The 7374-nt window shown below is 41.2% G+C and overlaps 1 pseudogene; it reads right to left on the minus strand.

Moving 5' to 3' along the window:
- Positions 1 to 2487: 2487 nt before the first annotated feature.
- LOC138823323 (integrin beta-1 pseudogene) lies at positions 2488 to 5557 on the minus strand (annotated as a pseudogene).
- Between the last annotated feature and the right edge of the window lie 1817 nt (positions 5558 to 7374).

Genomic DNA, 7374 nt, shown 5'->3' on the forward strand with positions numbered 1-7374 from the left:
GCAGCAGTCTAGGACAGCACAGCTGGGGGGTGAGACTTGCTTAAGTGATTGCACGTGGATAAGCCACAGCACAACCTCACAGCTTCATGACAAAGGCAACATTGCACTTAAAAGTCAAAGAGAAAGTATTGATTTTAAAAAAAAAATAAGAGAAACCATGGGACCTATGTTTCTTTGGGCCTGGCTTACTGTCATTATGTTGAAAATGAACTTTACAACTTTGGTAGGCGGGGAGAGTTGGGAGGGGAGGATGGGATGGGAAGGGGAAACAAAGGAGGAGGGTACAATGCTTGATAAGAAATGTACTCATTACTTTGCCCATGTAATTGTAACCCCTCTGTACAGTATTTTCACAATTTAAAAAAAAAAGACTTACTCCCCAATTGCAAACAGATACATTAAAAGTTTAGGAGAGATGATTTTTAAAATGTACCAGGATTAAACTAAATAAAAAAATAAAATCTAAAAAATAAAATAAAAATCTACAAGGTCCCACATCAGCAAATGCTATGTAAATTATGGCCTTAGTGTAAATAGTGCTAAAGCCAGTGCTCCTTAGCAGAAAAGTTGGATTTTTATCCAAGGTTTGAATTTATTTTTAAAAGGCATAAGAGTTACCAAGATTAAGTTAACTCTTAAATGGCACACAGGTCTTAAAGTTATCTGCTTTTTCTTCCTAAGTCTCTGAATTCTTCCCATGGCCTTTGTACATCAACTATTTCAGTTATTTTACCAGAAACACTCAACACTGACATATCTTTCAGATATGTCAATCGATCATGTCCAAATAGGCAGCTAGCAAACTAAAAAGTTGAAAACAAGCCAACACTAGCCAATGGAACTTGTACTTCAGTTTTTGTTTTTTGTTTTTTTTTTTTTTTTGATCCAGTTGTGGGCCTCAACTCTGGGCCTGGGTGCTGTCCCTCAGCTCTTCAGCTCAAGGTTAGTGCTCTACCACTTGAGCCCACAGCGCCACTTCAGGCTTTTTTTTTTTCTGCTTATGTGGTGCTGAGGAATCGAACCCAGGGCCTCATGCATGCAAAGCAAGCGCTTTACCACTGAGCCACCTTCCCAGCCCTGGAACTTGTACTTCAGATGGGCTGTCTGTAAATCTAAAAAGCAGTCTCAATTTGTGATGAGCAGATACAAACCATACAGCAGAAATTCTCATTGAGTTTATTCAACTCTTGCCTTTTCCATTACCCTAGGAAGGTCAGTAATCCAATGAGAGCTAGATTTCACCATCCAGGAAGAACAGGTCCAAAAGGCACACTGTGACCTTACTTGACAGGATAGCAATCCAGTCTCAAGTCCTTGTCAGTTCTTGGCATGGATTATAATACCATTTAAAAATAATATATATTATACATTTTCAAAATCTGCATATGAATAAAACTATGGCAATAGTGCCCCCAAACTCCCTTACTGTGACTATGAAAATGGCTACTTCGGGCTGGGATGTAGCTCAGTGGCAAAGCGCTTGTCTAGCAAGTGCAACGTCCTGGGTTCGATCCCCAGTGCCAAAAAAGAAAAGACAAAAAAAATAGTTAAAAAAGAAAATGGCTACTTCACATTTGGTGTTGTGAAATTTGCACAGGGAAGACTCATTCTCCCTTGTGCTTTTGATTGACCACAGTTGTCACAGTACTCTTATAAATAGGATCTTCAAACTAGTATATGTCTGGGACAAGCAGAAAATGTCAAAAGCCATGTTCCTATGACCATATAAGATGATGTTAAGCGAAATGAACCCCAAGACAGGGACCCAAGTGGGTTTTTTCCTTGCTTGCTATTGTTTTTAATGTACTTATAATGTAATATGTGATTTTTTTTTTGTTTCTTTTTGTATGGTCTTCCCCCATGGTATAACCTCCTGTTTTCACTGTATTTGATTCCAGTGCCCTGCATCTTGTATATACACTTTTCTAATGTGGGGAGGGGAAGGGAAAAACAAAATGCTTAAATAAGGATACAGGTTGACCCATTATAACAATGAGATGTACAAAACACTATGTTGAAAGCGAACTTTACAAGTTGGGGGGGGTAGGAGAAGTTGGGGAGGTGTGGAGGGAAGAGATGGTAGGGTAAAAACAAAGGAGGAGGTAACAATGCTCGATAGGAAATGTACTTACTCATGTAACTGTAACCCCTCTGTACACTATTTTTACAATAAAAACTTATTTAAAAAATAAATAGGATTTTCACCCATGATCCACTTAGCATTCTTTTTCACCTTTTCAAATTTAGCAAATTCTCATCTGTCATAAGTTATCATTAAAAGTTTCCAAATCAGCTGTAACACACAATTCCAGCAATCCCGCCAGCTACAACCGGAATGATGTCTGGAACAGTGCAACAGTCTAGAGTCTGCAACATGAACAACATGGTTTCATTGTTTCCATTTTCTCCCTTAGGTGAAGTTGTCCACATTCTTACAGTGGGTCATAGGAGCCACACGGACCAGCTAGAGTAACTTGTCCTGACTTTCTATCTTTGTCTGGTTGAAATGTGAACTTTCCTGTGTGTTTTTCTTTTCTCCTTTATTGAAAGATCTGCACTGAACATATTCTTTCCACTGGATCTATCAGTTGAAAATACCACACTTGTAGAATACGGCAGAATAAAATAAAGTTCATTTGTATTATCCCTCTTCTGACACACACACACACACAATGTCCACAGACACACTTTCTATTGTTACTGGAAAGATCTGAGCTGTTCCTTTTCCTGCAGTAAAGCATCCATGTCTCCACCGTTAGCTTCATCTGTGCTACATTCACAACGTCAGCCAACACAGCCCTTGTTACACGCACAAGCTCCACACTCAAATGTTCTATTTCCTTTATGACGCCTGGGCCTTTTAGGAATGCCTTGGCATTGGCATCCACATTCACGGATGAAATGAAGAACCTCTAGTTCTTCAGTGAACCAAGAGGCTTAATTCTAATGATTTCAGAATCCATATTGGTTTCAGAATCTTTATCAGGACATTTATTTAAAGTTATGCTAATTTTGAATGGAATCTCATCTCCAATGGAGTTATTGGAGCACTTTCTTCTATTTTTCTCCTGGTCTATTTCCCCATTCTTTTAGTAGGAGTTGTGATTTATGGTCACTCCTCCTAGCAATTTCCTGTTTTCTGAAATGATTTCTGGAGAAACGGACAGATATATTCCCACTGCTGAGTTGGAGATCACATTTTTCAGTTTCTTATAAACAGGCTGAAACTCTCCAGTAACTGCAAAAGAACCATCTGAAGATAATTTTCATTGAGTTTCTGGATAAGAATGGAAAGATTCTGGATGAAAATGAGAACATGATCATGAATAATGGCTCATTGTGTAGACATTATTTTCCAGATGACCTCATCTATCCTTTGCCAGCAAAGCAAGAGCTGGCATCTTTGGAAAACAGCAGCGGGGTGACATTCCTCTAGCCAATCAGTGATCCACACACCGAAACATGAATAACAGCATCAAATACATTCTCTGGAGGGTTCAAGTTCCCAAATATGCAGTTTACCAACAAGTCCATTAAATAAATACTTCTCCGTTAGCAATGAGACTGAGCACAGTTTGGTAGCTGAATGGGCTGGGATAGTTCTGTTCACTTGTGCAGATTCCTGAGCTTTGTTGGCATTGTAGTAATATAAGGTATTGGTTTTCTCCACAATGAGACAAAACCTTGGGTCTGCCAGTGCTGTTACCCAGGGACATCTTCTCTGCCTGTGGGCTACCATGGTTCACTGCCTCCACCTGTGACACAGCTTTTAAGTTTTTCTCAATTCTCCCCAGCATAATTCATGGCCAGATAGTCAAGAAAAAGGAAATGTCCATTATACATTCCATATCCTGACCTTCATTAAGAACCTTAGATGGATGTCCAGTGTTTGAAGAATAAAATCTGGAGTCTCTTATGTGCCCGCTAGTCCCTGACCCTATTCTGTCTTCTCACAGGCCATCAGACTGGTTGTTGTCATGTAGGAACAATCACCATAGCTCTGGCACTTAACGTTTCCTGAACTATTCTCCTTGGTCATCAGAGGAACTCCCAGTCATTTGCCCAAGCTCCAATCCAGGAAGCCTTGCTCAGATCCTCACAAAGCAGGAACCAAGTTCTTCTGTGTGCTATTCCACTATGGCATTTACAAGAGATGAAGGTAGAAAATGCATGATAAATGAGAATTTCTCCTCTGATATCAAAGCTGCAGCTTTCTATAACCAAGATAAACCATAAAAAGAAAAAGTCAACTGACAGTGGATCTTAGCTACTCGGGAGGCTGAGATCTGAGGATCATGTTTCAAAGCCAGCCCAGGCAGGAAAGTCCATGAGATTTATTTCTAATAAACTACCAGAAGTGGAGCAGTGGGTCAAGTGGAAGAGTGCTAGCAATGAGTAAAAGTCAGCAGGGACAGCACCTATGCCCTGAGTTCAAGCCCCAAGACCAGCACAAAAATAAATAAAGAAAAATTGTGCTCATACAGTTAAAAGCTGTAACAAAAAGACATGCTCGGATGAATCTGGCTATAGTTCTAACTCCTTAGTAGGTCGAGGCAGGAGATTGCTTGAGCCCACAAGTTCAAGACTGGCTTGCTCAACATAGTAAGTCCTCACCTAAAAGAGAAGAAGGAGAAGGGAAAGTGAGAGAAAGTGGAGGAAGTGAAGGAAAAATCAGGAGGAAGGAAGATAAAGAAAGAAGAAAATGGAAAAAACCAAAATATAAGTGTTTTCTAAAATGTCTGAAACAACAGATAACCTTGGCCCCAATATCCTTCTTCCTCACCGTGTCCTGAAGATTCTTACTAAGCAAATTAGAAAAATGGAGACCTATCTGAAAGTGCTTACAAAGCCAATAAACACAGAAAAATGAAACACCCTCAGATCCCAAAGGGGCCGACGACCAGGTCTGAGCTGAGATGGGAACATGTCATGTAGCTGAAATTTGTTGTGAAATACCTTCACTAATAAAGCGGCGAAGTCAACAGTTACACTGGTCAACCAAAATTACTCCCTGCAAAACAAACAAATGAAATCTAGCTAATGGAGACAGCTAATCTGAAACTCAAATAGTTGCTTTGGTCTTCTGCATGGAACAGGGCAAGGAAGAGCTTCTGAGGAAGTGGTGGGCAGACCACACAGCCTCCACATTCCCCGGCCCCTGCTGTCTCTGGTACTTGGTGCTAGATGATGATTCACTGGTCAACTCCACTTAACCTTGACCTCAAGCCTGCCTTGACTTCAAGTCTTATGCTCCCCTAAGTATCTGGGTGCTCTTCTCTCTACAAAGATCCCTTTATAATAATTCACTCTGCTTTCTTGTTTGAGATGGCCATGTGCCCTTTGCTCTCTTTCATCTTTGCTTTTCTTTCTATATTAGCCTTCTGGGCACATAAGGTTCTTGCATTTCTTCCTTGTGGATTTACCCATCTCGGGCTTCATTGTTCAGGTTTCTTGAAAGTCTGTGAGGGAAAAACCAACCCAACACAGAGTGTATGCTGCTGTTCTCGTAAGTAAACTCCTGAAATGCCAGTCTCCAGGACAGGCAATGCAAGGCCATCTCTCCCTTTCTGAGTGTCTTCTTCCCATGACATAGAAAGGGCACATGATGCCCAGAGCTACTGCCAAATTCTAGTCTTGAATTCTCGGAGCTATTCAGCTATTTTCTGCAGATGGGGGATCTTCTCCATCTCAGTTAAATGCTCATTGGAGGCTAGAAGGCATGCGCTTGTCTTCTCTAAAAACCTAGCAAAAACATACAAAACCTGCGACTATTGAGAGTCAAGAAGGCTAAAGGAAAGAAGAAAAAAAAACTGCCAGGCAAAATTCAATAAGACACTTTATCATTTAGAGGCTATTCTCCATGGAAAAAATGAAGAAAACAGTAGTTTTAAACAAGCACAAGGAAAAAGAAACACACACACACACAGTTTGAAGGAATCATGGCTAGCATGCAGAGGCCACAGGCAGAGGCCAGAAGCTTCAGTGATCCTACAAAGACCCGGCCCCTCCTCCCCCTCATGACAAAAGGCTCCCATGGCCATCTGGCTGGATCACCCCACCTGTCCACCTCAGGGGTCTGGCGAACACCTCCAGGGTAGGAGAAATAATCCAACTTACCCACCTACTCCCCAAAGCCATTCCTAAGAACTTCCAGAGCAAAACACTGAAAGGGGAAAAAAATATATCTGCAAGGGACAAAGGCTGAAGTTATTAGCAGAGGAAAAATCCCAAGAGATAGCATTGCTTTCTCAAACAGCCCCTTGTAGGCTTGGGAAAACGTACCATACTCATTTTGTACCCGGAGAGAAAAACTTTTTATAACCTTACAAAAAAGTTACATAAACAACACTATCCCCTTTGTTGATTTCTTTTTCTTTTTTTTTCCCCAAGGATTGTTTTTGAAAATAGATAATTTTACTGATCCAGGAGCCAAGAACTGTTGCTCTGTCTCAAGGAGCAGTTGGATGCACTTTTTGGCAGGACTCTTTGTTTACCTTAGATTATGCATGTTTGCTGGGACATCAGAATGAGTGGGGGCTGGAGATAGAAGCACCTGAGTGGAGCCTCTTGGAGCTGACAGATGGCTGGCTGTCAGGGAGCAACAGGCCCTTCATTCACTTGCTCCCTTTTTCTTTACACTCAACCTTAATGTAGATACCGAGATGCATGCCTTTTGCCAAGTCATTCAGACCATAGAAATGAGTCCCAGGAAAGATACATTAAATCTGCCAGTTCTCATACTCAAGAAGGCAAAAGGAAAGAAGAGAGAAAAGGTAAAGTCAAAACTCAAAACTCAATAAGACTACTCAGGAGGCTGAGCTCTGAGGATCACGGTTCAAAGCCAGCCCATGAGACTCTTATGGCCAATTAACCACCAGAAAACCAGAAGTGGTGTTGTGGCGCAAGTGGTAAAGCGCTCGCCTTGAGCTGAAGAACTCAGGGACAGGGACAGTGCCCAGGCCCAGAGTTCAAGCCCCACAACCGGAAAGAAAAAGAAACCTCAATAAGAGCTGTGCATCAGTGGCTCATGAATGTTAACCTAGCCACATGGAAAGATATGATCCAGCAGATGACAGTTCAGTCCAGGCTGAATAGACCATGAGAATCTATCTAACTCCCAGAAGAAAGGCATAGCTTAAGTAGTGGAGATCCAGCTGAGCAAGCAAGGCCCCAGATTTAAAGCCTGGAACTGGCACACACACACACATGCGCACACACACAATTAGGATAGAAATAATAGCCCCTAAACAATTAGCTAATAAAGTGACATATTATAGAAGGAAACAAAGGAAGTTATAAGAGAACATTACTTTCAAACATGCACATTCCACAGCAATCAGATTACTTCTCCTTCGAATATTCCCTCCTTAATCT

Source organism: Dipodomys merriami, unplaced genomic scaffold (genome assembly GCF_024711535.1).
Source record: "Dipodomys merriami isolate MVZ:Mamm:240054 unplaced genomic scaffold, mDipMer1.0.p SCAF_1, whole genome shotgun sequence".
Lineage (NCBI taxonomy): Eukaryota > Metazoa > Chordata > Mammalia > Rodentia > Heteromyidae > Dipodomys > Dipodomys merriami.